This window comes from Gossypium arboreum, chromosome 7 (genome assembly GCF_025698485.1).
Source record: "Gossypium arboreum isolate Shixiya-1 chromosome 7, ASM2569848v2, whole genome shotgun sequence".
NCBI lineage: Eukaryota > Viridiplantae > Streptophyta > Magnoliopsida > Malvales > Malvaceae > Gossypium > Gossypium arboreum.
The window spans coordinates 78,548,081-78,556,333 of NC_069076.1; positions in this window are offsets into that span (position 1 = coordinate 78,548,081).

An 8,253-nucleotide genomic window follows, 5' to 3' on the forward strand; every position below is an offset into this window, starting at 1 on the left:
ATTTACTTCTTTTTATTATCTAGCCAAAAAATTAAGAGGTTTGGTTATCCAAACTAATTACTAACTAAGAATGCACAGAAAGAAGATTTGTGAAAATACTTTTGGGCAAATTCGATTGATTAAGACAATACCTAAGGAAAAATCCACCTAGACTTCACTTGTTATTTGACTCTGAATCAGACGAATTATTCATTTGACTTGATCCGTAGAAATCCCTAAGTTATATTATTATCTCTCTCGAGACTAATAACGTCTAACCCTAGGTCGAATAATTGAAATTTCTTTCTAATTAACACCCTAGAATTGCATTAACTCGATCTATGGACTCCCTTTTTAGGTTTCACCCTAATCCGGTAAAATCTTGTCACCCTATCTCTAGGCGCGCAAACAACTCCGCTTAATTATGAAAATTTTACTCTTAGACAGGGTCTATTCCTCTTCTGAATAAGAGCTTAACTTGAATCAATATCCTGGAATATTAAAACAAGAATTAAGAACACATAATTAAGAACAAGTCAAATATTTATCATACAATTTAGATAATAATAACAAGACCCGTCTTAGGTTTCATTCCCCTTAGGTATTTAGGGGGTTTAGTTCATACTTATGAAAGAAAACATCTCAAAAGCATAAAGATAACAAAATATAAGAAAACCTAAAACTCCTGAAGGAACTTGAATGGAGATCTTCAGTCTTGATGATGAATCTGGCTTTTGAGATGGATCAATCGGCTTTCCTTGAGTAATTCCTTGCTTCCTACTCTGCGTTTTTCCTTCTAAGTGCCTTCTCTGGTGTTTAAATAGGCTTTAGAATGCCTAAGAGCCCTCAAAATTGGCCTTTTCTGAATAGGGTTATACTTGGGCTCGGCAGGGACACGCAGTGTGACACGCCCGTGTACGATTACTCCAGCCCGTGGTCAAGGCTGTTGAATAGGCACAGGCGTGTAGTATACCCGTGAAAGTCGTGCTTTAATCCTGCCAAAGGGACACGGCCGTGTAACACGCCCGTGTGAGGAAGTCTAGGCCGTGTTGATTTCCCACGTGGGTCTATTTTCTCCGTTTTCGGCCCGTTTCTCACTCTTTTTACTCTCCTATGCTCACCTAAGTATAGAACATGAAATTAAAGGATTAGGAGGATCAAATTCACCAATTCTAAGGAGAAACCATCGATAAATGTGCTAAGCATGGGATAAAAACATGTATAAATTACAGTTTATCATATACACAAATAAGTATAATTAGCAACACATTCGTCAAACAATGGTTTATCATACTTAAATGATATATCATTTTAACCTCACTATCTTGCTCTTTCCTTCTTTTACGCATACTTACTACATCTCATCACATACAAGGTCTTCATTCGAGAGTTTAGTATACATACCTCTAATTACCCATAAAATAACTCAAGTTAATTCTCTCTATTGACATACCTCATAGAAGTATCGCCAATCCATTCATCGAGTTAACCCTTTTCAACACTCGGAAATACCAATGAATATACGGATAGTTTACTCTTAAGTACTATACAAGTAGCCAAAGCTACCTCGTACTTTGTAATACTTGCATATTTGAGCTACTCACGGGTCTTTTCACCAAGTCAGTACTCGGACCCCATAGCTCTATCATATACTGCCCGCTCATTGAACTACTCACGGGTCTACACACAAAGTCAGTACCCAGACCCACATTACATATTTCACTTATCTTATGAACTTAGACTCAAGTCATGAGTTCAGACCACTCAATTTCTCATGACTTATATTTCATATCCTATAATATTTCCGAGGTTCAACGGGATCTCGTGTCTAACCTGATGTTGTCGCATTTGTTCAGGATGTGGATTACTCTTATTTCGTACTATTTATACTTTCATGATATCGAGTAAGATTATGATACATGGAAAAATTATAAAACATTTAAAAGTAAGCTACAACAACACATTATTTACAATATGTACTTACCTCGGCACAAACTGATGGGAACGAGCCTAATCTTCGAAAATTTAGTTCTTACCTCGATCAAGACCCTAATCACGTTTCTCTTGATCTAAAATGTCAAAAATTAGCTTATTTAATATACAAATCATTCAACTCAACTTAAAACTTATACTTTAGTAAAATGACTGTTTTGCCCTTAAACTTTGTAAAAATTATGATTTTACCCCTAGGCCCGAAAATCGATTTTTATCACATTTTCTCACTAGCCAAGCCTAGCTGATTACTTTTTATACTAGAAGTGGCCCACAATTTTTATTATTTCACACATTTATCACCTATTTTACAACTTATGTAAAATGGTCATTCGTTAGGGTTTTTATGAAAACTACTTCACAAAAGTTGGTTATTATACTACCATAGCTCATTTTCTTACATAAAATTTCAGAAAAAAACATGAAAACACTCATGGTAAAACCCTAAAATTTCAACCATTTTGCAAAATAGTCCTCTTGTTAGAAAGCTCATGCTACAAGGGGTTCAAAAATACAAAGATCACTAAGAATAACCTTCTCAATGACTTACTTGAAAGAGATACAAGTGGATGTTATTTTAAGCTCTCTAAACCCCCCTTTTGTTGCTGATAAATCAGTGGAGAAGATGACACTATATCTTCCTTTTCTTTTATTTTTATTCTAGTCAAATAAGTTACTAAAAGCTCACCTAACCTAGTCAACATGACTCAATTTGTCCCCTATGGCCGGCCAAGCTTCTTTTAATGGTCTATTTTCCCTTTAAAGACACTCAATTATGGTTCTCTAGTTATTTGACACCCTTAGCTATAAAAATAGGACTTTTGCACTTTACTCGATTTAATCATTTTTCACGATTAAGCTCACAATGCTAAAATTAATTTACCAAAATTTTCATGCACCTTTTTAAACATACCAATGCACATAAAATAATATTAAAAATAATTTTTTTGACCTCAGGTTAGTGGTTTTGAAACCACTGTTCTGACTAGTCTCCAAATCGGGCTGTTACAACATCGGTGACAATGTGTTTTAAGTAGGGGGAGGCATTCTTCGTTATTTCTGTCATTTTAAATGTTGTTTTTGTCATTTTTGCTTCTTTGATCGTTGCTGCCCATATAATTTTTTAAAAAAAATATTCTGCCTCTTTTCATGCCTAAGAATTTAACCACGATTTGTCCACTGTGTAACACCCCTTACCCGTGTCCGACGCCAGAACAGGGTATGAGGCATTACCATACTTAATCGTTCACAAACATGCAAAAACCAGGCTACAAAATTTCTTTTAATTCAAAACTTTTCATACACATGCATAATGTCCCATACACAGGCCTACCAAGCCCTAAACATACATCGGGATTGATTCAGGACTAAACCGAGAACTTTAAAAGTTTCAAGAAAACTTAGAAAATTTTCCCATGGAATAGGGTCACACGCCTGTGTGCCTTTGGCACGCCCGTGTCCTCAGGCCGTGTAACTCTCTGTTTATGATGTCAACATGCAAATCATTCCACACAGTCAGGCAGACGCTCGTGTCTCCAGGCTGTGTCCCTTACACGGGTTGAGACACACAACCGTGTCTCAGCCCATGTAGTCAATAGTTCAACTATTTTCCAAGTCTTCATGTTACCCATAAACCCTTACAATCTTATGCATATTAAAACCACAAATCATGGCATCATTTTAGTGATTAAACATCCTTTATTAAGACATTTTCATAACATTAACATGTCCTGTTATAAGCTATGCATCTACTCATGCAATACCAAGTCTAGATTCATTAATCCACATTCATAAGACTTGTCATTTTGACGATAACTTTTACCATTATACTATGGTTACCAACTTATCCATTAGGCACTCATGTTCAACCATTATTACGTTGTTTTTATAACGTGCAATTACTATATGGCTATGACCACCTCAATTGGTCATAGAGCATACATCCAACACACATGTCATATTACCAACCAAGTATGGCAAACAAACATAATCGAATCAAAAACATTAAACATGACATGAATAGCTAGGTTTACAAGACATAATCAATATGAGCCACATCTCATGGCCATATACATATAACTCAATATAAGCCAATACATTTGGCCAAAGCATAATAACACATGTCAATAAACTAGATCCCTATACATGCCACTCACTCGAAATTTCTAATATATGCTTCATTATTCCAAAAGTAGAGACTTGATAGTGTGATGCTACCTCCGACGATCTCCAACCCCAAGCTAACCTGACAAGCTAAAAGAAATGGAAAGGAGGGATTAAGCTTCATGCTTAGTAAGTCCATATGAAAATAATAAGCAATATGTCAACATGCTTCTCAAGGTAATACAACCATAATTACACTTTTACTTATATTCTGGTCATGTTGTTTTCTCAAGTCATAGTTACCAATTTATTTATATATGGAGCTACAGAACTCCAAATTAAGATCCGCTAATTTTCCCTGAAGACTCACATATCTTCTTACCATAAAATTTTTATAATTTTTGGTCTAGCCAATAAGTACAGTTTATTCCTTAAAGTTACCCCTTTTTCGTTGTTTGACAGTTCCAACCCCTCTTCACTAAAAATTAATTATCTCATAATACGTGACTTGGATGAAGTTCTTGTCTATTTCTCTTGAAAATAGACTCATTAGTTCTAAGAATATAAATTATAACCCATAACTATTTTTGTACAATTTTCAATGAATTTCTAAAATTAGAATAAGGGATTTCAAAATCATCCTGACTCTGTCCCACAACAATTTAAATATTTCATAGTATGAAACTCTTTTGCTTACATTGTTTCTTCTATGTGAAACTAAACTCATTAAGCTTTAATTTTATATTTTATTCAGACTCTAACTCAATTTCTAAAATTTTTGGTGGATTTTCAAAGTCGGACTACTACTGCTGTCCAAAATTGTTTTAGTGTAAATTAATTATACTAAATTTATCACACCATATTAATTCATTTTCACCACATTGGTAAAAATACATGTTTATACATCATAAGTATAGACTATAATCATATGGTCATCACAAAATGATTCTCATAGGCATGGCTTACCTATTTACATCCTCACCAAATGTGTATCGTAAACCGAAATCATTTCTCATGAGTTTGGCATACGTACCTGTGTTACACAACATGCTCATATACTTACTCATATTCATTCCTTATCAATCATACAACATGAATTAGATTCACATCTTATTAATTTCATGTAAGTTCCTGTACCACTCACAACATAGCCATAAGCTTTATAATTCGATATAAACCATGCATCTCCCGTTGAACCATTTGGAATACTACAGGATATTCAATAGCCCCAAACAAGGGATAAGATGCCGACGCCATGTCCCAGACATGGTCTTACACTGGCTAGCACATCAAAGTCGATGCCATGTCCCAAACAGGTTTTACACTGACTTTCATATATCGAGGTCGATGCCATGTCCCAGACAGTTTTTACAATGGCTTTCATCTATTGGTGTCAATGCCATGTCCTGCATGTGTCTTACACTCGACACACAATAAGTCGACGCCATGTCCTGCATGTGTCTTACACTAGCTCGTATAACTCGAGGCTGATGCATGTCCCAGGCATGTCTTACACTAGCTCTCGTCTCAATACCGATCCAGGTCTCAGACATGTCTTACACTGGCTCCCATAATATGGCCGATGCATGTCCCAGACATGTCTTACACTAGCACACATACCACCCAATGTCATGGCATGAATATCCAAATTTATTCCTAATGTTCAACTGCGAGTCTTTATTACATTAATTTCACGTCATGCCTACTCATATTCACAATCAAAACAATTTATGTAATATCATTTCAATCACATATCATAACAATATGGTTGCATTATTAACATACAACTTACTTGTTTCAATGGAATTCCATATTCCATCAACATATAATTAAATACAATCATAGCATAATAGGTTTTGACTATATTAACAATAATATGGATGACATGCTTATTTAGTCACGCGGACTTACCTCGAATGCGATTTCGGCTAATTACTCCATTTTAGCCCATAACCTCGTACTTTTTGATTTAAGCTCAAATCTCGATTTTCTTGATCTAATATGATGAAATTCACTCATTTAATCATTACCTTAATTAAAACATTCTATAATTCACAATTTTGCAAAATGACCGTTTTGCCCTTAGACTTTACAAAAATTACGATTTTGCCCTTAGGCTCGTAAATCGATTTTTATCAAATTTTCTCACTACTGAAGCCTAGCCAAATTATTTTTTTACTAGGAGCAGCCCACAACTCTCATTATTACTCATACTTATCACTCATTTTGCCATCGTTACAAAATGGTTCATATTAGGTGTTTTTATGAAAATCCTTTCACAAAAGTTGTTTATTACACAACCAAGACTCATTTTCTTTCATTAAAATTCAGCAAAAAAACATAAATCTTTTCATGTTAAATCCCTAAACTATCAACCATTTCACAAAATAGCCCCCCCATTAGCTAGATTAAGCTTCAAGGGTTCCAAAAACACAAAAATTATCAAGAAAGACCACCAAGAAGACTTACTTGCAAGAGTTTAAGGTTGCTGAAAATTTTGAGCTTCCATGGCTGTTTTCTTGAAGAGAAATCAGTGGAGAAAGGAGAGAGATGAGAAAATGACAAGTTTTCTTATTTGTTTTATTTTATTCAATTTTATCACCTAATTTCCACCAAATGTTGACTTTTCTATTTCTTTGTCTCCCATGGTCTGCCACCTCTCTCAAAAGGGTCTATTTTCCCTTTAAAGACCTCCAAAATATGATTCGTAGTCAATTTACACCTTTAGCTAGTAAAATAGGACTTTTACACTTTATGCGATTTAGTCTTTTTTTCACAATTAAGCTCACAAACGCTAAAATTAACTCACCAAATTTTTCATGCACTCATATAATCATGCTATAACACATAAAATAACATTAAAAATAATTTCTCTAGCCTCGAAATAGTGGTCCCGAATCCACTGTTCCGATTAGGCCCAAAATCGGGCTGTTACACATTGTTTGACCTACATGCACAATTCTTGTCTACTGAGTTAATTGTGATTTTGCCTGTTTGATTTCATCTCCATATTTTATTTCTTTTAGGCTGAATAATTATGATTGATAAAGTTAACCCTATCTTGCTTATAGTATAATTAATTAAGTCTAAATGAAAAGAGGACACTTAATGAAAATTGCATGCTAAATTTATGTTCATGACTATTAAGTAGTTGCTGAAACTTATTTTTGACACTTGATTATTCTTCAAATTAAAATTCTATTCCATTATAATAAATTATGATGCTTTTGTGGTTATGAGTATAGCTTAAAACGTGACTGACTGAGTAACAGGGTAGGGTGCTTGGGTTGTCATCCTATTTTGTCAAAAGGTTGTTTAACGTGTTAGGTGTAACGCCCCTAACCCGAATCCATCACCGGAATAGAGTTACGGAGCATTACCGGAGTTACTGATTTATTTATCAGATATTTTAGTTTATCTAATGTTCATATTTGGAACCAATTCAAATCAAACATATTGTCCCTTAGACGTACTTATTTTTCTCGAAATGTTTTACTTGAATTTATTACTCGTTCTCAATATACTTAATTTCCTTGTATCAACGTATCAAAGATAATTACATATTTACATGTCATGATAAATATCATTTTTTTGCCATTTCTTCATAAACATAAATCAGGTAATTCATTATATTGATATTTCATGCATTTAAAAATACAATTCAAGTTACACTAACTTACCTCGTTGTTTGTTCATGTTTATAATTTTATTAATCCGATATTTTTTCTTTTCCACGTTCAAGTCTCGTATTCGAGTCATCCGGATCTTTATAAATAAATTTGATTGTCATTTTCATTTATTTAATGTTCTAATACATTCAATTAATGCTCTAAACAAAATTACCATTTACCCCTAAACTTTTAATTAATGACTATTTCATCCTTAGGCTCAAAAAATAAAATTCTTACAATTTAATCCTTATTTCCAGCCGTTATTCTCATACAAATTGATAACAACCCATGAATTTTATAAAATATCAGAATTTTTCATAATTTCAACACTTTTCAATTTAATCCTTAAAACATGTTTTTCCCCGATCTTGAACTAAATTAATAATTTCATTCAATTTTGAAATTTTAAATAATAAAATAATTCATTTCATGCAAATTGGTCATTTCTAATATTTTTATAAAATTTCCCATAAATTTTACTTTTATTCAATTTAGTCCTTGAGCCTAA